We start from the raw sequence: 25,773 nt of genomic DNA, 5'->3' as shown, positions 1-25,773 counted from the left end.
ATGTTTAGCTCCGAGGCCCAGAGATAGCCAACAACAACTTCATGAGGTCGCACAGCTGGCCAGGACGCATGTCCCTCTCAAGGTGGGCCACCGCTGTCAGCAGAGGACCCAGGACAGGACAGAGCCATCTGTCTTGTACCAATCCTTCCTAATTGGCCCTTGAGAGCAAAGGAGGCCAGGAATGGAGTGAGCTCCCCCTCACGGGAGGGACACAGTGAGCCTGGATCACCCTGGATCACCCTGGCAACCCATGGAAGGGATCCAACACAAACAAGGGGCTGACTGCCCCTCCACCTAGTCCCTGCTCCAGCCCAGCTGTGCGGAACCACTCTAAAGAGGACAAGTGCCCCTGTCAGCATTCTTGGGTTTTGATGAGGAGGTGTTTGTTGCTTGGATCTCTTAGTTAGTGGACTCCAGAGCCAGACCACCGGGTTCAAATCCTAGCTCCTATACTTTACTAGTAAGCGTCCCTGAGTAGTTACCATATTTGAGTGTCATGTCCCTCTCTTAAAAAGAGGATTGCAAATCAAGCCTACCTCAAATGTCATTGTGAGAATTAAGTCTGCTGTTCTCCATAAAGAGCTTTGAACCGGAATGCACACAGGGCACCACTGAAGTCAGACTGTCTCTGCGTCCCTTCCGACCAGCGCTGCCTGCCCGTGACCCAGACCCCTCCCCGCCAACTCCCTAGTCTATGCTTTCCTCCTCAGTGCTCTGTCCTTTGCAGGTGGCCAGCTTGGCCTTCAGAGCATTGAGGGGAAATTCCTAGAACATGAGCCTCCCTTCCGGACAGAGTAGCGGGAAGGCTGTGACCCCACCCAGAGAACTTCCCTCCTCTTAGCTGGCCCTGAGTGTCACAGACTCCCAGGGGCTGGAGAGGGAGGAAGGTGGGGGTGGGAGCTGCTCTTCAGATGACTGAGGGATAGCCACGTGGGTCAGGGAGAACACTGTCCTGTTTACCCACTTAGCATATTCCTGCCCTAGCTCCTCCCAAGGCTGTCCATATATGTGCACCTGGCGCCCACCTTCATACCCCAAAGGGCACAGGCAATGCCTATGATGGAGCCCCTCCCCGCTGCCTGCAGACATCCTAAGACCTGGTCACCCTATTCCCCACAGTCTGCCACCTGACCAGAAGGAGGGGCCTCTGTGTAAGCAGAGGCCCACCTCCTGGGGACTGCCTCTGGCCTGTGTAGATGAAGGACGGCAGAGCAGACCAGCCTCGGCCACCAAATACCAAGCCACAGCAAAGCTGTGCCACCTGCCACAGCACTGCCAGAACCAACGGTTACTTAGAAGGTGGGTCCGCAGCCTCACCCCAATAGTAATAGCAACATCTGGAGAGTAGCAGGGTCTCACGGTGTACCATTTCACAGATGTGGAAACTGAGGCTTGAAAAAGGCCACCTCTCTCAAGAGCACACAGGGCTTCTACTGAGCCCTCTCTTCAAAGGTCCCTAACGTACACACCCCCTGGTTTGGGGTTCCCCAAAGAGAGTAAAAACAGGAGCTGTGGAAGTCACAGGCACACAGTAGGTAAGCCCAGGCTAGAGTAGAGCTGCTGGGTTGAGCCCCCTATTCCCCGTTCTTTCAGAGTGGCCATCCTTGACCTCAGCTTCCGGTAAACATGCAGAGAACAGAACAAGCTGAGCCAGCCTGACACAATGGAGAATATCACAGGGTCCCCAGGGATCCTGCAGAGTAGAGGGGGCAGGGCTGTGTGACCCCACACACCCCCATTCCTAGCATGACTGGTTGCTGGAGGAGGTCCCCCACGGTCCCAGAGCTCACTTTCTCTTGAGGCCTGAGTCACTTCCCCTGCCATCCTGCGTGGACCTGCGTCACCTAGACACGGCCAGCTCCTGGAAAACCCATTTCCTCCTAGGATGGAGGTGGAAGTTGAATGGTTGGAACTAGGAGAGCTCTGGATTAACAATTCCCAGGCAGCAACCTCAAGTGTCCAGTGGGACCCATTCACACACACTGGGGTTACAGGTTATCCCAAGGGTATATACCATAGCCTCGGGCCTTTGCCAGGATTTCCTGGATTCTGAATGGCAGAATTCCACTGTGATCTTCCGCTCAACGCCTGAGTCTACAGGAATACCAGCTTCTTCCCAGGAACACACAGCCCTGTGTATTTCCCTGCCAAGGGCTGGCCCCATTAGAGGTGCCCCAAACCGTCAGTGCCCTGGGACCCACCCCAGGAAGATGCTTTGAAGGATATGGTCTGGGTCCTGTGCACCACAGCTCAGGTAGAACTCAGAGCCTGGCTCTGGCTGCATCCAGTGATTGAAAGGCCACATGTGGGAACCAGGAGTACCCAGCAGCTGGACTTGGGCAGCATCAGAGCAGGCAAGGGACTGCTGCATTTACTCAGCTGTGAAAGAATAAACCCTGGATAGGGACACAGGCAGCCCACCTCTCCTGATTCCTGTCTCTTCCTCATGACATGGCGTATGGTCCCAGTATTTGGCAAGGGGCTGGTTATCTGAGGTACCTCCCATGAGATAGCCCAAAGAAGGAAATGAAGCCCATAGGAGGAATGAGGGGGCCAACTAATTTCCAGGTCTGAGCCTCCTGTGACCAACCCAGGGAGAATGAGGAGAGGCCCAGCTTACCATCAGCTACTTTCTAACACAAGGCTGTAGAATGTGTTCCTTGAGAGCTCTGGAGGCTCAGAGAGGGAACAGGAGAGACAATAGGGATCTTCAGAGTATAAGCCTGGAGAGCTGCAGGTGTGTGTCCACAGGCCCATGAGCGTGAACTTGCAGTGTGCACTGGGTGAGGAGGGAGGGGAGGAGGGCTGGAGTGGACTACATTATCTCTGCAGAAGAGGAGGCTCGACACATACCAAGGCCAGAGTGGGACCAGGGTACATGAGCTGGCTGACACAGGCCTGAATGTGCAGCCTCATAGAGCACAGGGCTGATCCTCCCTCCAGTACTTTCCAGGCTTGGCTCATCAGGACAGCTCCCTAACTCACAAATACCAACCACGGCACATCCGATGCTCAAAGGAGATGCTTACGAAACTCGAGGGACCAGAGCTGCCTCCCTGCTCAGCCTCATTTGGCTATGCCCCCCGCCCCCCGGCCTCTGAGCACAGCACTTGTGAATGCCGGGCCCTGCTTTCTTCGTCTGCCCCCGCACCACAGTTGGGTGACTGACACCCAAGCAAGTTGACCCCTCCAGAACCTACCCCTCACTGAGAAGGAGCACTGGGGTCACAGGGCAGCACAGTGACTTCAGACTTTAGGAATCTGTCTAGACTGCGTGATAATAAAAATCAAGTTGGCACCTGCAGGAAGCTGGCAGCTTCCCAGGCCTTACCCACCAGGGCAAGGCTCACTTTCTGTGTTTGTTTGTTTGTTTGTTTGTCTTGCACTTAGGCTGGGCTGGCTTCGAACTCACAGCAATCCCCCTGCCTCAGCCCCTCCAGTGCCAGGATTACAGGTTTGAGTCGTCTCGCAGGGCACAGTTGCCATTCTAACCCCAGCCTCGCTATAGGACCACACAGCTAGCACAGGCTTGACCTTCCTGTGATTTCCTGCCCATGTCCATGAGCTGCAGCACCCTTTGCCAGCCCTGCCCCATGGGGAAACTGAGGGAGGGGAGATGTGGGCAGTGAGTGCCAGCCAGCAGTGGGCCTGTGGGTACAAAGGACTCTAGCCTCAGCAGCTGACCATTCGGCAGCTTCCTGCTCCTACAAGCAGACATGCACACGGGAGGCCCTAGGAAAGTCAAGAATCATCACCAAGCAAGGGTGAGCTGGCCTTGGCCACTCCCTTCACTTTCCTTACACACAGGCCCTTCCTGTGATGCTAACATGAGACATATCCACTGTCCTGGGCTCAGGCCTCTGCCTCCTCCACAGCTCCACGGTGACCAGTAGGAAGCAGACAGCGTGTGGGGCTCAGCAGGGGTCTATCCAGGTTGGGGAAAGGGACTCTGGAGTCCGAGTCCCCTCTGGCAACACTCAGCGCCAGCACCAGCACCAGCAAGGTCACTGCCACGTAGTGGCCCAGAGCGCTCGACTCTGCAGTCAGCTCACTGTCCACTAATTCTGGAACAATGCTTATCCAAAGACAGGGAACTTAGAATGCGAAGGGCGTACATCACAGCCCAGATCACACAGCAAAGAGGGAGCCATGCTATGACTCAAACCAAGTCCGGCTAACCTCAGAGCAATGGTTTCAGCCACTGTGGTTACCGAGTCCCTTCCCTCCCTCAGTCTCCCTGGCCTTTCTGTGGGGGAACTTGCTCCTTATCTTCTGATTAGAGAGACCTTTGGACCCTTGTGCCTTAGCATAGCAAAGGCTCGGGTAAGTCCCACAAGGAGAAACAGCACAAAGCTTACTGGAGCCAGTCCCTAAACCAATGTGACAGTAGGACCTTCAGCATGGACACCGCGTCATCCGTGTGAAAAACAAGCCCTCAGATACCTTGACACCACACCGTAGCCTATCAGCACACACGCTTTCATGTAAGTGCATACGTGTGTACACACATACACAGTCTCCAGCCCCTGTCCTTCTCTGAGCTGTCCCCAAGGCTATTAGCTAGCACAAGATGGGCCACTGAAGCCATTTAGATTGCAGTGATCCCCAGGGCCCCTCATTACCATCTCTGATACTTCCAGGCGATGGGTCCCCTGTGAGCTTGGGGTGTACTCAGGCTGGTTCTGCCTCCCTTCACAGGCAGTAGTGGCTCATGGGGAAAGGGCAATGCCACGTCTGACTCAAAATGCCCTGGTCCATTACAGCCTCCCCTAGCTGACTCCGGTCCACGTCTTATCTCCAGCAGCTAAGATACTGGGAATGTTGGAGAGAGCAAGGAAAAGCAAGAGTCGAAGGATGTAGATGCTCAAAGCCAACTAGAGAGTTAGAGAAGCTAAGGGAGAGGGAGTGGGGTAATGCCCAGGGAACCCACATCTGTCATACCATAATTAACCCAGTATGGGCTAGGGCTTGGGCAGTCCAGGGACTCTGGTACCAGCCCTCCTCAGCTTCTGGTCCTGGGTATTCCAAGCCAGGCCAAAGCCAAGTGTCCAGCACATGCTCGTATCCAAGGAGCCACTGTGGCCAGCCTCTTGCATTGGTACGTGGGGCCGCATCTGCCTCTCAGGGCTGGGTAGCAGAAGCAGTTACAGACACAGAGGCCAGCTAAGTCTGGAATCTTAGGCCAGCCTGCCTCTCAGCGGGCCTCAGTTTCCTGCTTTGTCAATGAGCAATTATGACCCCTATCCTCTGCCTGTCACTTGGGCAGACTTAGGGTTCTTGCAGATGAAGAAAGACCTTACCTCTGCGCTGGCAGTGAGGGACAAAGAGGATGCCCAGCCCTGGCCAGACTTTCTTCCCTTTCCGACGACAGCAGTCTCTATGTCTGCCCGAAGTTCCCCTTTCCCATCTGCTTTCCTGAGCTGCCCAAGGCCACCCGCTGGCTTTCTGGGGGCTACACTGGGCTCCCCTGAACCAGGCAGAATGCCCATCTGTAGACTGTCGGATCTTTCTGTTCCCAAGGTCAGCTACCAAACCTCCCTTTTTCTCCTCCTCCTTCCTGGCCCGGAGGCTGCCAGCTCAGGGACACAAAGCCCCACGCAGCTCCCAACTGTGACCGGTTCCAAGGCCCCTGCAGGGAGGAGGCAGGAGGCATTGCCCAGAGCCCCCTCCCAGCTCCCTGAGCACACAAAGGTTCCCTCAGCTCCTCTGCGATACCCACAAGCAGGTGCCGGCCCCTGCAGTAACACAGCGAGAGTCAACAAAACACTTCAGAAAGGCAGGGCAGGACTCAACGCTCTTTGAGCAACTGACACATTTATCTGCTTGTGTTTTGAGATAGTGTGTCTCTCTCTGTAGCCCAGCCTGGCAGTGAACTTATAATCCTCCTGCCTCAGCCTCCCCAACTGTTCAGATTATAAGCCTGAGCCACCAGGACTGGCTTATATTAACACAGTTAATCTTCTTAAAAAACCCACGAGAAAAGGATCACGACCCACTGAACAGATGACCATGAGGCCCCTGGGAAGCCAAGTCACCTGCCAGAGTCACACAGTGAGGAGGGAAGGTTACGTGGGAATCCAGGCTAGCTCCAGAGAGGTCCACTCTTGAGTGGCAAGCTCACCTGCTCGTGAGAGCCTCTATTTAGAAGTCACAGTGAAATGGTCTCCTTGGGTTAAGCTGGCCGCCATCTGTATAAGGCCTCAGTTCAGGGGACTGCATGAACTTACCCAGGTGACCATGGATCACAGCTCCTCTACGGCTCTTCCGAAGGCTGTGTGTGGTGTTTCCAGCCCTCCTCGTCGTCTGGTTATCTCCCCCAACCCTTCTCTGAGACCTGTGCTGTGACCACAGCTGCAGCTGACTCAAAACGTTCAGCTAGAGCGGGAGGGAGTGTGTGGCTACCCCCAACCACTTCCTGGTGGTTCTCCAGACGGCTGCTGTTTGAGTCCCCTTAGAGGACCAGCTAGGATGCCCCCAGGGTCCCTGGCAGCCCCACCACTGTTATCTGCATGTCGGAGTCAGGGAAAGAGGAGATGCAGGGTTACAGGAGAGAGAAGAAAGGAGGCTATGGAGGAAGGAGGCGTCAGGGAAAGAGGAGATGCAGGGTTACAGGAGAGAGAAGAAAGGAGGCTATGGAGGAAGGAAAGGAGATGATGGGGGGGCAGTGAGAAAAGGGAGGAAAAGGGAGATGAGAGGGCAGGAGTGAAAATCTACCTGGCTTCCTCCTCCAGGCAAAAGAGTGGCTGGGCGAAGACTCCGTTTGCCGGCAGCCGTCTCCTGGAGTAAGGGACACTTTCCCCTAGCACAAGGGGCTGAAGGTCGCATGGAAGCCTGCCCCCCCACCCATCACCACCCCCTCACTAGAGCTTCAAACAAAGGGGGCAGGCGGGAAGCTGGGCTGAGAAGACGGGGCCTCCAGCGCCAAGGGGGAGGAAGGGGCGCAGGTGACAGCAGCCCCTGGCAACCGTTCCCTTGGCAACCGTTGGCAGCTGCATGGACTGCGTCACTGCCTGGCTTAGAGCGCGGGCCCTCTGACTTGTCAGCGCCAGAGTGTGAGAGCTTCCATCCCAAGGCTGCCTGGCTAGGCAGGCACTGGCAGGGATGAGCTGGGTTCGTGTACAAGAAGAAAGCAGGTCCTAGAGCGTAGGCCATCTGTCTTGAGAGGACCTCAAAACCCCAGAGCACCCAAGTTCTCTACAGAAGCATAATGGTAGATTTTTGCATGAAATCTTCCAGTTTGCAGTGGCTTTTTGTTGTTGTTGTTGTTGCTGTTGTTGTTTTTAAGGGAAAGGCTTGAGGGAAGATCTTGCAATGCAATCCAGGCTAGTCTTGAACTTGCTGTCCTCCTGCCTCAGCCTCAAGGACTGGGATTACAGGTGTGTGCCACCACTTCTGGCCCTCAGCAATGACTTTAACACCATGGTTTTGGAACACAGTGGGAGCCAGACCCTTGGCCGAATGACACCTGTTGGAAGCTGGCACTTGCTGGATGGCCCCTATGGCCTTGACCACAAGCCAGGTGAAACATTCTCTAATCCCTACCATCAGCTGCGGTGAATAGAGTGTATGCCATGCTTCCCTAAAAATGCCAGGAATCTGTCTCCTCCTGGAAGCCTTCCCAGATTGCCAGAGCTCACTCATAATCTCTTTTCTGAGCCAGCCTGGGGCTGGGGCTCCTCCTGCCTTTCTTCCAGAGCTCCCTGGCTGGGGTGGGAGCTTCTAGGGCCCTCTTTACCTGGCTAGGAAGAAAGCAGAACAGCATCAAAGCTTCTGGCTCCTTCACAGAGAACCCAGCACTGGGCATTTTAGAAGTTCATTTCCACCACGCTGCATGGTGAGCCAGGTTTGAGCCTATGTTGAGATGGGACCCTAGAGGCTGGGGAGGGGATATGATTGCTCAAGACTACCAACTGGGAAGGGCAGGTTATAGAATGCAAACACAGATGCCTGAGCCTCTAAGCAACCCATCTCATTCTGTCTAGTCCCCTCGATATGCACATCCAAGCTCTATTTGATCTCCAAGACAGGACGCTCACTTCCTTCTGAGTGGGCACAGCTCTGACCTCTATGGAGCCTTCCTACCCAGTGAGTCAAAAGGGAAAGACTTTTGACACTCGGGGTGGCTCCTGAGCTTCAGACAAACTTGAGTGAGAATGGAGAGGTGGGCGAAGGCCTCCAGCTCCAGGCCAGCAGCAGGTAAGGACAGAGTGGGGCCGCCAAGGCGGAGGCACAGGGTCCCAGGTCTCCGCTGAGTGGTGGCAAGCCCTTGCCCAGAGCACCAGTGGGAACCCCAGGGGATCCCACGCCTCAGGTGGAAGGGCTGGCACGGGCCCTGGGAAAGGAGCAGGACTTGGAGCCCTGGGCACACTAGCCCAGTGCCTTCAGCCCATGGACCCAGGCCAGCAGGCTGCCGCGGTCAGGAGGCCACTATTGTCCCGCTGCCAGAGCCTGGGACCGTTCAGGCTCTATTTTGGGCCTGGAGGAAGAGGAAAAGAAAGCAAAGAAAGGAGCTGCTGTCCTGGGCAGGGGTGGGGGAAGGGGGTGGAGACACCTCCCCTGCCTCCAGAAAGAGCTCCAAGGCCCACTGCCTGGGAAGGGAGCCATGTTGGATCAAAGGACCCTGAGACCTCAGAGAAGCCGGCAGGGTGCTGAGGCTCTGAGGACCCTCAGGGAGGGCCCCCCCCCAGGCCCTTCACACACACTGGGTGCTTGCTCACTTCAGCAAGAAGCAGGGCACAGCCTCATTCCCATCTGCAGCCCCTGAGCCTCCTACCCATCTCCCACCACCAGAAACCTGACGCGGCTAATTGATGCTCAGGAACCACAGCCGGAGTTAGACCAGCTTTGCTCTCGCTGAGCTTCTACCATGCCTCTGAGCCAAGGGGAGGAGGGGATCAGAAATGTCTGTCGGATATCGGAGACGCACAGACCAATACGGCTCTCAACATAAACCAGTGACCCCACTCTGCCCCACCCCCACCCCGCCTTCCTCACACTCACCAAGCCCAATGCACCTCTAGCTTCACCCCAGGGCCTTTGCACACGCTCCTCCCTCACCACGGCGCGTTCTAAGACCTCCCCTCTGACTGGCCTTCTTGGGCCTTCATTCAAATGCTCCCCTCCTGAAATGCCGTCTGTGACTCCCCAGTTCAAATTGTCTTCCTTGTCCATCATGGTGTTTCTAGTCACCCGTTTTATTTGAAGGCTCTTGGTCATTTCTGAAGCTCCCCTGCCATGAGCTTGATTACTATTCTTTGGTGGCATTTGCTGCCTTTTCTGAGTTATTATTGTTGTTGTTGTGCTTTTTTCAACTATACGTGTATGCATGTTAGTTTCTCTGTACGTGTCTGTGCATATGAGCACAGGTGCTTTGGCAGCCAGGGGTATGAGATGCCCCTGTGGCTGAGTGACAGGTGGTAGTGAGCTGCCTGGCATGGATGTTAGAACTCACACTCAAGTCCCCCCTCAAGAGCCACTGAGCCGCATCTCTCCAGCCCCGTCTGGCTGGCTTTGTACCTCTGACGTCCCTGCTGATGCAACATGAGGACCACAGCAGCTGCCCGGTGCTGCTGGTGGAACAAATGAGTGAATGAGCTGAGCTGAGCTCAGGCCAGATGCTACAGATCCAGGCTAAAGGTATCCGCTCCAGGGGCCGAGCACCGGGCTGTCCCCAGCCTCTGCCTAGGGAGGGAGTGCCAGCATCTCTACCACGTGTTGGACCAGTGCAGGGACCCCAAGACCATGCACAGCCTGAAAGCCGAGAGAGTCAGAGACTCTAGGCTAACTTCTCCAACACTCAGTAGCCTAATAAAAGCTCTGAAAAGACCTGAAGCCCCCAGGTTCTCTTATTCCTACCCCACCTGGGATGGGGTGGGGGGCACGCTGAAGGCTTCTGGATGACATGGCGTCTGAAATCCGACTAGCAACTGTGAACACCGAGCCCCAGGTTTTCTCTTCATACCCAGGCAGTGTTACCAACCTGTACCCCTCAAGGGCCTGCTCCTGTGGCTTGGGATTAGAGAGCCCAGGAGCAAGACTCACTTACAAAGCAAGGTCACAGTACTATTACTAAGGACACATTCCCTGCTGGGCTCCTGCAGGAAATCTGAGGTGGATCAGGAAGAGGAAGTGGGTGCTGAGGTATAGGAACCCCTGGTGGGTGGGTGGGTGCCTCTGAGGACTAGGACTAGGGACACAGAACCGAGCTAGGTCACGCAGGGATGTGCCTGGGAGCCCCACGACATGCACCTGCCTCCATACCTTCACTAGCACCTGTGAGGAGGGATTCTCCTTCCCATTGTACGGCTGAGGAAACAGGGGAAGCTGTTTGCCCAGAGCCATGGGCCCCAGCCCAGTCTGTGACTCCTTCATCCACGTGTCTCTGTTGTATTGCTGCAGCACCACAACACAGAGTGTTAGCTGCCCATGCCACCCTGCAGAGGCAGAGATGGAGCCTCAGAGAGGTGGTAACCACAGCCCTGAGGTCTCACGGCTGAGGGACTCGGCCAGACCACTCCTCTACACTCACGTGGTGTGTGAACACCACTGTCTTCACATATCACATTTACTGCAGCTTTGAACTCTGGTTCCCCTACTAGAGGGACAGAGTGGGGACACCTGCTTGTGCTGATACCCACGGCAGGGTCTCCGGGAGAAGTGCCAACTGTCTTCCCCAATCATAGCTGGTACTGGTGAGCCCTGTGCCAGGAGGTGAGCCCTGTGCCAGGTTCGAGACCCAGACCCTACCATCAGGGATCCAAAATGCGTACAAGAGGCAGAGGCCAGAAGAGTGTGGGACAAGTGTCAGCAAGAAGTTTCCTTACTGCCCTGCCCACTGCCCACGACTCCCATAAGGTGGTATCACAGCTGGTATTGGGGAGGAGGAGAGGGGCAGCCTGCACACCTGCCCAGATTCAAGACCACAGGGTAAGGATGACCAAGAGGTCCCAGACTCTGCAGGTGCATGTGTGCCCTTCCTGCACAAAACAGCCTCCCTCACCCCCAGCTCCTCACGTGCTGTCTTAGAAATCACCCTGAAGATGCAGTCAGATGCACCCATGGGAGAGCGAGGTGCAGTGGCCAGCAATGTAGTGGAGGGGCATTATGTCTTCTCAAAGACATTACCCATGTACTGGTAACACTTAACAACTCTAAAGGACACGGTCATTGGTGCCATCTCCCCAGGGTTTGGAAAGCTCATCTAGCTAACTATGAAAAAGAGCCTCACGACCCCCCAAGGCCCATCCATGGCTTCTCTGACCAACTTGAATACTTACAAGGATGGGGTGCTCACAACCTCCAATGGGAACAGCCATTGTGACAAAATGGGAACAAATCCAACCAGAGGCAAGTGACCAGGTTCCTGCTACCATGGACAGTCCAGGGACCCTCCCCCCAACCTGCTTCATCGTCTCTGAAATGTGAATAAAAATGAAGCCTTGGAGAAGCAGAAGTACCAAAGACAGCATGAGGGCCTTGGGCAGTGAAGTGGAGACAGGAGACAGGCTATTGGCCGGCCCAAGCCATTTGGCCCCTGCCCAGATGATGATACAACAGGCGGGAATCAGACCCAGGTTCAGCATGACTCAGCTGCCCTGACCAACCCCTGAGGTCCACCCCTCACACTTGTCAGCATCAAAACAGGTGGGTCGGGGCAATTGTCACCACCACAAGATCAGAAACCCAGGCTTCCAGACACAGAACCATACCGTGCGAAATGGGCTCAGCTGGAGATGCCCACACAACCCAGGCTCCAGGGACCAAGGGAACTCCTTCCAAAAGAGGAGTGACCACAGAGTGCTGCTCAGGGACTAGCCTGACTGGAACCCAGGCATCCCCTCTGAACCCAGGAAGGGGGCCGAACAGGTCAAGATCTGACGGTAGGCAGTGCCTAAAGGTCACCTCCCTTTGTTAAGCCTTTTGCAAAGGAGGTCTTCCATCCCTTTTCCCTGCACTTGAAATTCTAAAGAGAAGCCCCAGACAAATGACGGTAACGCTAACTGTGACGTCATCTCTCCCGAAGACCGCAGAACACAGGGAATCTGATGACCCTGGGCTGTGTCAGAATGGGCTGCACCCCCACTGCTACTGAGCAGCTGTGAGTCAATGAATATAAGCAATAAACTACGGTAAGATTTCTATTGCAGACAGGTAACATCTGAGGGGCCATGGGGGTTCTAGGAGGGCAAGGTCAGCAGTGATGTTCTTCAGAAAAGGAGGACCAGACACCGTAGATGGCAGGGACTGTTCATCATGGAGTCTGTTGTCCACCGCTCACTGCTCCTCTCCTCCCTATGCAAGAGTTTCTGTGCCCCCGAGGACCCCAGATGGAACTCTGAGGAAGACAGCCTCAAAGCAGGTGGCCCTTGACTAAAACTGATTGGCTGTCAAGTGACACACAGTGGGGAAGAGTCTGGAAGTAAGGCCCCGGGTCTTAGGAAGCAGGATCGAGTCCCAGACAGGGCAATTCTCAGAGCAGCAACCAAGACCCTCTCAATGGAATATGTAAGGGTGTGGGCTGTCTACAGATTGGAGTCTTCCCAATGACATCTTTGATAAGGGGCAGACTGTTGCTCTGCTATTCCCCCAAAGAAGGTTCCAGAATGGTACCAATAACAGCGGGGTACTTACAGAACTGGGAATGATGCGCGTAAAATCCCATGGCTCCCTCAATCCTCTCAAGATGCCATTTTCACTCCTGTTTTAAAACTAAAGAAAGGCCGGGCAGCAGTGGTGCACACCTTTAATCCCAGCACTCGGGAGGCAGAGGCAGGTGGATCTCTGTGAGTTCCAGGCCAGCTTGGCCTACTGAGTGAGTTTCAGGATAGCCAGGACTACACAGAGAAACCCTGTCTCGAAAAACCAAAATAATAATAATAATAATAATAATAATAATAATAATAATAATAATAAACAAGGGACAGAGTGGCTAACACACCTGTCTAAATTCACACAGCTGCCGGCACTGAAGGAACCAGGCAGCCCCAGAGCCCACCCTCCTAATCACCTGTGCAACCTATCCCAGGGCACTGCCATCCTGGGAGACGGAGAAGGTCTGGGAAGATGGGGATGAGGCCTGCTTTTCCTGAGCTCCAGCAACATGTGACTACCCCCTTCACTCCCTACAGGCCCTCCTGGAGATTCGGGTATCTTTATTCTCTATAAACGAGACTCAAGGCAAGGAAGTTACTTGCCAGATGTGGCGGCACATATTTGTAATCTTGGCACTTGGAAGGCTGAGGCAGGAGGATCACGAGTTTGAGGCCACTACATAGTGATGTCCTGTGTGAAAAAGAAAAAGGAAAGGAAGGCTGCAGAGGAGGGAGAAGGGCAGTGAAGAGAGGAGAGGGCCTTTTGCTCAAGGTCACTCTTCAAGGGTCAAGCACCCCGAGTATCTGAGCAGAGCTTCCTGAGGCCTCTCAAAGCTGCAGCATGCTAACTACGCATTTGCAGCCCATGTTGCCCCGAGTTCCAGCAACAACCCTTACAAGAGGCGGGTCTGGTTATTTCCATTCACAGACAAAGAAACTGAGGTCCAGAGAAGCTGTGGTCTTGGGCAGTGTAATATGAGTCTCTGGTGCCCACCTACTTTCTGCCATGGGAACTGAGAATCCAGACCGATATTACTGGAAGGAAGGAAGAGGGCCGAGGTCAGAAGGGAGGGATGAAAAGGCCAGAAGGCCAGTCTTCTACCTCACCATTTTGGAGACAAAGTGGCCCTGAAACAGGGAAGGCAGGCTGAAGCTATTAGCCACAGAACCCTGGATGCGTCAGGGGACTAGAGCTGGCCCTAGGAGAGCCAGCCCCTAATTCCCAGCCCATCTCCCATTAACGTGTGAGGACTGCCTGATGATGGTGGATGCTGGGCCAGCTTCCCAAAGTAAGGCTCTTATCTCTGCCTGCCTGGAACTGCACTCCACACATCACCAAGGTCAGTGCCAGCCCAGGAGCCTGGTGCCCAGCCACGCTCCCCTTCCTGCCGACACACAGATCGGGCTAGTCGGGGCAGGCTGACTTGTTCCAGTGTCCAGCTCCCCCACAGGCGGTGGAGATAAGAAAAAGTGACGTCTCTGGCTTCGGTATGCCCATCTATCCAACGGGAGCTAGAGAGCCAAATGCTAACTTCCCACGATTCACGTGCCGTTCTAAACGTATTCACGTTAACTCTGCCATGCTCAGAGAAGCCCCTGAAAATATAAAGGTGAGGAATTAGAGGAACATGTCCAAGCCCGCACAACCAGAAAGGGGTACCGCCAAGTTCTCTTTGGGCAAACCTGCCCAAATCCCATCACCAAATGCATGGGCTTGCCAGTGGCAGGGAATGGGCACACGCCCTCCAACAACTAGCTTAGGACCCAGACAGGGACCTCTTTGCTTCCCGAGAGAGGCAGAAAAAGAGAACGATGAGACCTGGAGCCCCAAAGATTTGGATCCCTCGCTGGGGAAGCCTCCTCACCCACATTCTTTCTCTCTAAAGGAAGTACTGAGTCCAGCATGGAAGGGTTAGGATTGTTCCAGGATCCCAGGGAACCTGGAGTTTGGGGCACATGGGACCCAGGATTGTGTCTCAGACCACCTCACTCCAGGCAGGCCAGTGGTTAGCAGCAGGCTGACCTTAGTCCCTCTCCTCGATAGCTCAGACCTGACCTCAGAATCTAAAAGCTCCCCAGGGGCCCCCAGAAATTCCAGCTGGGGATGGAGGTCCAGAGACTGGAGCAGGGACAAGCTCTCAGCCGAGCAAGGGATGGCTTGCCAGTGTTCCACCCACTGCATCTGAGAGGCCCCTTTGTGCCAGCTCTGCCCCACCCCCTACTTGCCATCTGCCAGGTCCCCGGAGGCTGCTCACCCTCGGCTGCCGGGTGCACTCACATGATGCCCCCATCTGATGTGAGTCAGAAGGCAGGGCCACCCTGAGGACCAGGATGGGAGTATGAAGCCCTACTCAATCTTAGGAAAAGGATGCAACACTGGGGTGTGGGTCCTGTGTCGACATACTTCCCCCAACCTCCCCACTAATACCTCTAACACCCCTCTCAGGGCTCTGCCCCTTCCCCTGCTGCCTAGAAGCTCATCCCACATCCCAGTGAGGGCTCTGCATCCACTGGATGGGGAATCACCTATAGTGTCTCCCTTCACGGCTGTCCAGCCCATGTTGCTGCCTACCCTTGTCATGCAGGATCCTGATTGAGCGGGCCATCCCCACAGAACACACGACCCCGTCTCAACTCTACCTGCTCTCTTCTCTTCCCTTCCTGGCAGCTAGACTCTCACCTCTACTCCTTCCTCCTCAGCCAGGAAGCCATCCCTAAGCCTGAGGCTCAATCTAGGAGCCAGGCCAGACCCACAGCACTCATCCTCTGCCCTTCCCACCCTGCTGCCCAGTCCTCTCACCCTTTCCCTGCACGGAAGACTGAGACCCTCTGGCATGACATCAGTATGCTGAAGTGACCCACGTCAGGCGGCAGTTCTGTGGCTGGCTCATGCCTCCAAGCTCTCATTGTTCCCCTAAACTCTTTCCATACTACATTCTCTGCCATGGACATTCCACCCATCCATTCTCAGACACGGCCCCTCCCCCTTCCCTTCTGCCCAGTTCAGAGCCCGACTCACTCCTCCTTTCTCACAGACCCCTAGCTCCTGCTGTCTCCTCTGGTTCACTCATCTCCCTCTGGAATCACACCTCCTAACAGGATGGAGATGCCACACACAAGCCACCTCAGACAGCCTCCTAATTGAATATCAGGAGCCGGGATCCCTCTGCCTGGGATTTTGGAGTCAAGTCGTTGGCCCAGGAGACAGGGTGGCAAAGATACCCCCATGCCAATTTAGCATCCCGGAGAGGGCCAGGTGAGGTGCCTTTGACCAAGGTGGGATGTATCTCAAGTTCCCGGGGCTCCAATAGCAAAGGGAGATAGTCTGGCTCCAGAAGCTAGTACAGTCTGAACGAGGCAGGGATGGCCACCCAGGGGCCGGTCTGAATTCTGGGGACCCCTCAGTAGCATGCAGCCCCGATGACCAGAGCTGCCCCTTCCCACAGTCTCTGACTCCTGGGGCCTGCAGGGAGGGGGCCACCTATACGTTCCAATTGACCTTATTTGCCTTATTGCTCACTGTGCCCCTAGGACAGTAAGGAGCGCTCAGTAGGCAGAGTGAACGCTTAAGATAAGCAACCTCCCTCGGCCTTCCGAAGAAGGCACCTGATTTTCCCACCACGTCACCCATCCCTCGCCATGGTTGCCTAAGGGGGACAAGAGGGACTCTGCTTCTACTCACCCCACCCCCTCAGTAAAATGAGCCCCTTGGAGGCCCTAACAGTCACCACCAGATGGCTGGTTGGAAAGTGGGGAGGCCAGGAACCCCACCCCCATTTCCTACACCAGGGGAAGGGGGACTAAGGCCCTATGAGGCCCAAGCAGCTGGGGGCCCTGAGGGCTTGTGGTTAACGGGTGAGGAGCTCTTGGCCCCTCAGCCTCGCTCCCAGGACCCTCACTCCAGGTGCCTCCTGTTCAGAGCAGATGCTGCACCGTGCCTTCCTTCCTGGGTTTCAAGTTGTTAGACGGCCCTGGTTCCCTGGAGGCCCTGTCCTGTCCCTAAGGGAAGCCACGGGGAAGGCCAGCTTCAGGGGCACCGTACCACGTCCACCACAGCGCCCTCTTCTGCAGCCAGAGCCTGGCTCTCCATCTCCGGACCTGCTGTGTGACCTCAGGCAGGCCGCCTGCCCTCTCAGTCTCCCTTCTCCCACGCTGGCAATAGGAGCAGAGATCTCTGTAGCCTAGGCAGGCCTCAAACTCGAGAGCCTCCTGCCTCTGCCTCCCCAAATGCTGGGATTACAGGTGTGTGCCACAACATCTGGCCGAGAACAGAGACTGAAAGGCCCAGAGCGCAGATGCCACACTGCTGGGCCCAAGACTGGACCATTCGAACAGTGAATGGCTCCAAATGTTCTGTTCCTCCTGACGGGTTCCCTTTCTGGCAGCTTCCAGTTTACACACATCTCTGCACTAGAGACACCCCCCTCAGCTGTGCTCATCTGAGCCAACCCCACCCCCACCCCGCCCCCAAGATCCCTTTACATTCTACACCCTCTCCATAGCCTCCACCTCTCTTCCCACCTACTGGCCGCCCTCGGTCGGGTACCTGGTGCCAGGCAGAGGGCTCTGGACGGAGCCAAGCAGCTGGACCACCTTTCAGGGTTCACCTCCAAGGCTGAATCTGCCCGTCTGGGTCTCTCATGCTAGCAAGTGCACTGGCTGGGGGCGGGAGGGAGGCACTTGGCAGCCGGCAGCCCCCTCTCCTGCAGTCGCCAGCCTGTGTGGAGCCTTAGAACCGGAGGGAGGGCCGGGACACCCTCCTGCCCTTGCTCAGCTCCTCCCTTCAGGCTGGAGATGACTGGCTAACAGTGAGTCATGGCTTTTTCAGAGGGAGGCAGGAGGAGGCAGGGCTGACTGACAGAGATGAGGCAGGCAGGGACCTTGGGGGATGCCCATGACTCAGGTCTGGCAAGTGGGGACCTGGGTTTTACCTCTAACCATCTCAGAGCCCCGGTGCCAGTTTCAGGGATGGGTATGAGCCAGGGTGACTGGGCCTCGTCGCCCACCTATTACCAAGGTCCCTGGGGGGCTGCTTCCTGAAGTTCTGTCAAAGAAAGCAATTTGCCATGGCAACAGGCCACTCAGATGCTGCCCCCTTCTCCAGGCCCAGTCAACCACTGCCCCTTCCTGAAGGACAGCCTAATCTCCTCGGCAGCAGGCAGAAGCCAGCACTGAGTGGCAGAGCGGAAGGCACTCCTGGAGGAAGAGGGTGTCAGGCTGCCTGGCTTGAGGCCATGCGTGGCTGACTGCTGACCCCTGTCTCCGTCTCTGAGCGTCTTCCTAGCAGAGAGCCAGGCCAGAGTTCCCCGCTGTCCTTCAATTTCAACCTTTTAAAACCCATGTCCTAGAGTCTGAGACCCCAAGGACTTCTGGAAATAGCCTTCTTTAGTCTGTCTGCTGAGCCAAATGGGAAACTGAGGCCCAGGTAAAGAGCCCTTCTAAAACCTCAGAGAGAGCAATTTGGAAATAGGCCAACCCCACCATGCCCATTACGCTCGCTCTGTCCGGTCATCCGTGTTGGCTGTTCCCGCCACTTCTGAGGTTGGGGGGGCGGTGAGAGGGTAGGGGGTGGAGGGAGGATGAGCATGGGCCTCCAGAGTGAAGTCTCCAGTCTTTCCTGTGCATACAGTGTGAACAAGCGAGTCCTAGGTGGCAAGAGCTGTGAGGATTTCACAACCTAATGAGGGCAAGTGGTAACAATAACAATAATGGCAGTAATAGAATAACAGCAATCACAGTGACTGCATTCCAGCCTTCCCTCATGCCTTCCTCACAGCACCTACCCAGACGCTGAATGAGCCTCAAGAAATATTCTCCAGGCATGTAGTAATGAAGGAAGAGGGCAAGGCAGAGACATGAAACTCAGAGAAGGGAATTAACTTGTTCAAGGTCACACAGCTGGGGACATAGAGGGGTCACACCTCACAACAGCACCACTATGTGAGGTGAGACTACCAGGCACAAGCAGGGACTTGTCCAAGGCCACACAGCTGAGATGCGGGTGGGCCCGTGGCTCTCAGCAAACATCTAGCAGGTACAGGCCCTTCACTCATTTCCTCCATGTCCCCACCATACAGAAGAGGCCCCAGATCTAGAGAAAGCAAAGGGCTCTCGGCCACACCCTTCAAAGGCTAGAAGCCAGGCATGAACCAAGTGACTCCAGAGGCCCTGCTGAATGTTGACAGGAACGTCAATAAACAGAGACCCACGGAAGGGCCTTCCAGGGGACAGGAGCAGGGGTGGAGAGGTGGGGAGAGCCATTTTTGGAAGGAAATAGGATCTGTTGAAGAAACGGAGGCAGATGGTGGGAGATTTTGAATGCATGGAACTGGAGGGCTGATCAAAGGCACTGGGGGCCATTGAAGGTGTTTGAGTAAGGGGTACCTGTGCTCAGCATGCAAATTATGGTCACAGATACACAGATTATGAGAACTTGTTGGAAACCCCAGATGTCAGATGTGCCCCCAGAGCTGTCCCATGGGAATCTAAAATTTAATCGGCTGTCCAGGTGGTTACAGTGTGTGGCAAAGCTTAAGGAGCCCGGTCTCTACTCTAAGGGTTCCAGTAGGGGCCTTGAAGATGGAGACAAAGGAAAGCCGGGGTGAAGACTCTCATGCAAGAGACCAGAAACAGAGCTGGGGGAAGTCAAATAGGGAGAGAGGAGGTGTCAAAGCCATTCCTGAGGTGTATAGTTAGGGGTGGGAGTGAGAAAAGGTTGCCTTAGTGCCCGCTGGGATGGGAGCCACGCATCCTTTCTGCTTCTCATGGCCACTGGAAACATGGCACCAGGGCTCAGCCATCGAGTTGTGACTCCACAGGAAGGATTGTGGGATTACAGACTGGCAGCAGAACCAGGAATGAGGTAGGGAACACAGGAAGCAGATGGTCGCCCCTTCTTTATAAGGGTTGGAAGCGAGGCAATACTGATGAGGATCCAGAGCCAACTGGCTACCGCAGACTCTGCCAGCTGGTGACTTGGGTAAGCGTCTCTACCCAGCCACCTCTTAGCTGTTGGCTGAGGATAAAAAAGCACCTGCTCCCTGGGCACTGAGGCGAGACCTTCAAGGGCCATGAACCCCAGGGTATGGATAAGAAACCAACAAGGCTTGTTGCCTGCTGCCGCTGCTGCCTGAGGCAAGGTCTGGGCACTGAGAAGGCTGGAGTGGGGGGCTGGTGGAACTTCAGGGGACCTCAGACCTCGATCTCTTCCTAACCTGCCAGATAGAACAACAGGTGCCCAAGCTGCCTTGAGAACAGCAACAAGCTGTGCCCACCCAGACAGCCACTGCCTGCTTAGAGGTGGGTTTTTACTGGACAAAAAGAGTTCGAGTACAGGCTTCTCATGCAAGCTCTGTGATCTTGTGTATTTTGGAGCACAATACCCAGCATCCGGATGCTAAAATGCACACAGGCACAAAGCTCCAGCTAGTGAACATCCAGCGTCCCCTCTTTACAACAGGAACACCTGCTCCACTTTTCAGAGATGGAGACTGAGGCCCAGAAAGAGGACCTCCCCAAAGCCACCCCACCATCCTATAGCCTGTAACCCAGAAGATGTGTTAGTTCTGTGCTCCCAGCCACCTCCCTACTCCCTTTATTCCCGTGGGAAAGCCTCCTGCCCACAAGCATGGGGGAAGCCACAACCCGATGATAACGCCACCTCCCGTCATTGCTGCCCCAGGGTCCGGCATGGATGGCGGTGCCCATGTGACTCAGCCACCCTCACAAAGGCAGCTGTGTGCCAGTGCCCAGAACAGATTTTTCCCACTGAGGGACATCCCCTAGCCTGGGAGGAGTATGGAAACCAGGCTAGTCCAAGATGAGGAGAAAGGGGGCCGCTCTCAGCCGTTAAAATGGGCTGCTGAGCCTCATGGGGATTCAAGCCTGGGCCTGGGGTTCAAGGACATCGTGCCAGATGAAATGGAATGAAGGCTAGCAACAGCATGTGAGTTGAGCCCGCCCAAGCCTGTTTTCTGAGACCTTATTTGGAGTCCACTCCAGCTCCCTGGGGGCGGAGCCAAGCAGACACCTGCCTATATTTACCTGCCTCAGATTTCCAAAGCCCTGGGGTTGTGGCCTGGGAAGAGTCACAGCCCCAGATGCTAGCAGAAACTCTTTCAATCCCTCCTGACCACAGCTCTGTCCCTCTTCACCCCTTGCTCCAAACAGCAGTGGCACACTTGTCATATGCCATCCAAGTGGCTGGTGTTTTCTCCTATAACCCTGATGAGGGCCTCTGCCTTATTTACAGTAGGAGAGGGAAAGAGATTGCCAGCCCAGTGCCATGACCTGAACCAGGGTCTGACTTTCAGGCCAGTTCCTTGCCCCAGGTCCCTCTTCCTGGTCCCAGTGACGCTTGACTGGATGCCTTGGTCCCTGGCATGGGCACACATCCTTTCTTTCTGTTCTCCCCTCATTCCAGCCTACAGGGAAGAGGCCACTCCAATCTCCTGTTCCCTAGACAAGTTCAGGCTGGCTGCCTCCAAGGCCGCCCCCACCGGCTGCCCTAGGAGGTGGGCATGCCTGGGTGCCCAGCTACCTAAGACAGGCAAACAGGACCAGAACCTCCTGTTCATGTTGTGGCATGACGGAATGTCTGACCCTCAGCTTAGCCACCCCCACCCCAAGAGCATTCAGCAGGAGGGCTGGATCCAGCCAGATCACACTCAGAGAGGCAAACTGGCCATGCCCCCTGCCTCTTAGCATGTGAGCTCTGGGCAAAGAAGAGGCACCTGGAATGAGCCCTCACCAGTCCAGTCATATGTCTGCCAGCCTGGGCCTGTGATCCAGGGATTCGAGATCCAGAGGCCTCGGGTCCCCCTGTGAGACCCTGCCCATCTCTGCAGCACAGGTGATCAGGGGAACTGTCATGATGAGGCCTTCCTGCTCTGCCCCTTCAGGGTGTGCCTCCCTGCCCTGCACTCTGCTCAGAAGCAGCCTGGCCCGGGGAGCCACTGGTGGACTCCAAACAGGTCTCCTCACTGCTCTGCTTCCCCACGGTATTGCCCCAAAGCCCCATAACTGCCATGGGAGTCTAGCATCAAACTGCTGGACTTTGATTTCCCTGTGCCTCAGCGTCCTCACTTGTAAAATGGGTACAGCACCCTCCTGGGTTTGCTTTTGAGCATGTGATGAAGTATATGCTTGCATACATGTTTATGTGGATGCTCATGTGTGCACACGTGTGTGGAGGCCAGAAGTCAACTTCCAATGTGTGTATCTTCTTTTTTGTTTGTTTGTTTGTTTGGTCTTTGGTTTTTTCGAGACAGGGTTTCTCTGTATAGTTTTGGTGCCTGTCCTGGATCTTGCTCTGTAGACCAGGCTGACCTCGAACTCAGAGATCCGCCTGGCTCTGCCTCCTGAGTGCTGGGATTAAAGGCGTGTGCCACCACCACCCAGCCCAATGTATGTATCTTCTTCTATCACTCTCCATCTTATGTGTTAAATGTCTTAGGAACTACATTTATTTATTTATTTGTTTGTTTGTTTGTTTGTTTATTTATTTATTTATTTAGTGTGTGTGTGTGTGTGTGTGTGTGTGTGTGTGTGCTCACGTGCACATGCCCTCATGCAGGTACCAGAGCCACTGCATGCATGTAGAAGTAAGAGGATAACTTGCAGGAGTTGGTTCTCTTCTTGCACCATGTGGGACCCAGAGATCTAACTCAGGTCACTGGGCCTGAAGGAAGGTGCTTTAGCCTGACTGTCCCCCTGGTGTCACATTACTCTTTGAGGCAGGGCCTCTCACTGAACCTGAAACTCATGGTTCAGCTGGACTTGCTGGACAGCAAACCTGGAGACGCTCCTGTCTCTGCCTCCCCAGGGCTGAGGTCCAGCATGATCCACCAAGTTTGGCTTTTTATGTGGTACTGGCCACTCAAACGCAGGTCTTCATGCATGAACAACAAGTTTGTTACCAGCTGCACTATCTCCCTAGCCACATGGGTCTGCTCTTAAAAATGTCCCCGGTGTGCAGGAACAGAGGGACTTCCATCCTTTGTGGAGTCTCCCTGTCTCAGCTAGAAACCCAGACCTGGTCTGAGGTGACCAGCCTTTCCATGCCAGCTGCTGCCGACTGTTCCACACTTGTGCCCATCTATGCTGCCCCTTCCCGGGTCCTGCCCTGTGAGGTTTCAGTGGCAGCTGCTCAGACAGCAACTCGGGCCATCTGTCTCTGATGAAGCAGACAGGCATTAGCTCACCTGTGCCAAGGCAGGCCAGGGAAGCCCAGAGAGGCTTAGTGACTACCCACAAGGTAGTCCAGCAGTGAGCGAAGATGGGGTGAAGCTTGCTTCCTCTTGAGGAAAACACTATGCCAGGTCACTTACTGCTGGAGTCTCCAGGACCGGGATCTTGGCTGTGCCCTCCTGCGTGCTCACATCCATGTTTCCATACGTACATTGCACAGTGTGCTGAGGTATTGGTTGTGGGAGACTCACTTGGGAATTCACAAAGAGGACACATTTGTTTCCATGCCAGCTGCTCCGACTGTTCCACACTTGTGCCCATCTATGCTGCCCCTCCCCGGGTCCTGCCCTGAGTGCCCAATAGGCTGCCATCACTCCCTCCCGGTTTCCCTCTCCCTCTCTTTTGAGACAGGGTCTCTCCATGTAGCCCAGGCTGGCCTAGAACTCAGAACTGACCTGCCTCAGCCACCCTAGTGTGGAGATTACAGACTCCTCACGTAACCCTGCCTAGCTCCAACTTCTCTTTTGGTACAATAAAGAGCTGGAATCCTACATACTTTGTAGAAATCCCACAGAGCATGGGGCTCCCTAGTCCCAGGAGACACCCCCCCCCCCCCGCAACACCTCCCACTTTCTGCATGCCCCTCTGCTCAGCAGCCAGGGAACACCCCCCCCCCCCCCGCCAGGGTCTCCCACTAAGTGCCGGGCGCAGGTGGCGCAGGAGGCATAATGGAGTGACGGCAGATGCTCATTAGCAGGGGCCCACTATGCAGCCCACATGCCTCGGGGAGCCAGGCTGGCAGGATCAGAGCAGTGGCGCCAGACGCCCACCTTTGTCTGGCTGGGTGGGAGCCATGAGCTGGGGCTGGGGGCTGGGCACTGGGGCTTTCGAAGCAGTGTATGCTTTCATATCTGGGGCCCTGTCTACCCCTATCATGGCACAGCTGGGGCCATGGCCAGACAGAAGGACTGCCAGGGTCCCACCAGAGGCCATGGTAAGCCTGAACTTTTCCTCCCTGTCCAGGTGCGTCTTTGGCCACCACGTGGGGGGGGGGGGAGCAGCTGGTAGGAGAGGGGAACCTTTGACGCTTGCAGATGGGGTTGACAAACCTGGGCTAAGAGGCAAGGGGACCCTTGGCTGGCTGCAGCAGAAACAGACATACCTGAGCTCTGCCCCTTTGCTGGCTCACCAGGAAAACCTGCCTACTTCCTCTTCCTCCGCAAAAATCAAATAAGTAGGATGGCCTGCTGCTAAACCGGTTCCCCATGGCTCTCAGAAGTAAACTGCTCTGGGAGCACCAGGGACGAAGGCGCAAATGGGATTCATGCCGCCATTCCCCATCCACACGCCAGGGTCCAAGCTTCACTCTGGCCCTCACATCGGTGGTCTCCTTCTGAGCAAAGAGAGATACACTTCATGCCCTGCCAGTATGTTCCAGTGCCCCCGTGTGAGCATGCTCAGGCCACACTCTGAGCAGCAAGGAGTGACCTCGGAATAGCCACAGCCTTTAGCTCAGTCATTCCCTGGGAGACACCAGGGATCAGGCACAAAAACCCCCAAGCATTGAGCTGAACCTGAGACCAAGGTCAAGTGAGCTGGGCCAGGCTCAGGCTATGCCATACAAGCTGCCCTTTCTTACCTCTGTCCCCCTCTCTGGACAGCAGCCCCTCACCTCCACGTCTAGGCAGGCCCTTCTGTTGACAGCTTTTGCAGCCTCCTCCTCCTAGGTGCCCAGCGCCTAGCCTGAGCCTGTTTAGGCAACGGCGGTAAACTCAATCCAGGTGAGGCTCCACCTACCCTTCTAGCTTCCGGTGCCGGTGGCCCTCTGACATTCCTGAGTTTCCTGGCGAGGTTTGAATGGTCTTCAGCCTCCGTGGACTTTTGGCGTCTCTACCCTGGACGGTATGAGCTGTTCTGTGTGAGGCTGGGCTCACCCCGTCTCTGGGCTTCAGAGACCTTTCCAGACAGTGGGAGGCACACTGCCACGCCCCCACACACCTGCAAACTGCCAGCCAGCCCTTTGTGGCTTCTCCCCGCCTCCACTGAGCTGGGGCCCCACCTGAATCCTGCCCCATATCCTGTCTGCAGTGCAACACAAGGAAGCCACAGGCTGGATGCAGGAGGCCTCCAGGGCTGTGGGTGGGGTTCCCAAAAATATCCTGCTGGACTAAGGTGGAAGCTGAGCAGGCAGAGGGTGGGAGCAGACACAGAGCTTTTTCCTAGGCATGGGTGGTGGCAGCTGTCCCAGGTATCTTGGGAGGGTGCCAGGGGAGAAGTCCAGGCAAGCTCCACCCTGCAGTGGAGAGGCTCTATGCATACATGCCACACACCACACACACACACACACACACACACACACACACACACACACACACACACATACGCCAGCCCCTGCCACCCACCTCTTTTCAACGTTCTTACAATCAGGCACCAGTATCCCAGGGGTCCTTCTGCTGTACACCCAGCCCCCGACACTGAGACCTGCTGGCTGAGCCATACTTCCCCCAGGAAACCAACTCAAGAAAAGGGTGGTCCTCCGAACAGAGTAGTACCAAACGCTGTTGTGGCCTGGAGCTGTGGGGGTGTCACTCCTGCAGGATTTACCTTGGGAATCCTCACACTCCACTATGTTTCCTGCGTCCACCCAGTTCAGCCTCCCTGCTCCTCTTGTCTATGTACTCTGGCAGGTACCAGAGCAGGCCCAGAGTAGGGTCCAGTCTAGAGGAATGATGGGTAACTGGTGAGTGAATAAGAAAAGAAGATGGATGGATGAATGGATGGATGGGGTGGATGGATGGATGGGTGGGTGGGTGGATGGGGGTGGATGGATGGATGGATGGATGGATGGGTGGGTAGATGGATGAATGGATGGATGGATGGATGGATGGATGGGGGGGTGGATGGATGGATGGATGGATGGATGGATGGATGGATGGATGGATGGATGGATGGACTGGAGGATGGACGCACCCACATGTTTATGGAAAGCCAGCTG

The 25,773-nt window shown here is 55.5% G+C and overlaps 1 protein-coding gene across 3 annotated transcripts in view; it reads right to left on the bottom strand.

Moving 5' to 3' along the window:
- Adgrg1 (adhesion G protein-coupled receptor G1) overlaps positions 1–24,513 on the bottom strand; it is a 38,426-nt gene extending 13,913 nt beyond the window's left edge. The window contains exon 1 of one of the 3 annotated variants that reach the window (XM_059264594.1): positions 24,418–24,513. The gene's annotated coding sequence lies outside the window, so the exon portion shown is untranslated. Of the gene's footprint in view, positions 1–5,300; positions 5,488–17,136; positions 17,367–24,417 lie in introns of those variants that run through there. The other 2 variants (XM_059264592.1, XM_059264593.1) reach the window with 2 other exon arrangements.
- Positions 24,514–25,773: the final 1,260 nt, after the last annotated feature.

Source organism: Peromyscus eremicus, chromosome 5 (genome assembly GCF_949786415.1).
Source record: "Peromyscus eremicus chromosome 5, PerEre_H2_v1, whole genome shotgun sequence".
NCBI lineage: Eukaryota > Metazoa > Chordata > Mammalia > Rodentia > Cricetidae > Peromyscus > Peromyscus eremicus.
The sequence above is the reverse complement of the archived record's forward strand: the minus strand, read 5'-3'. Positions and strand labels throughout refer to the sequence as shown.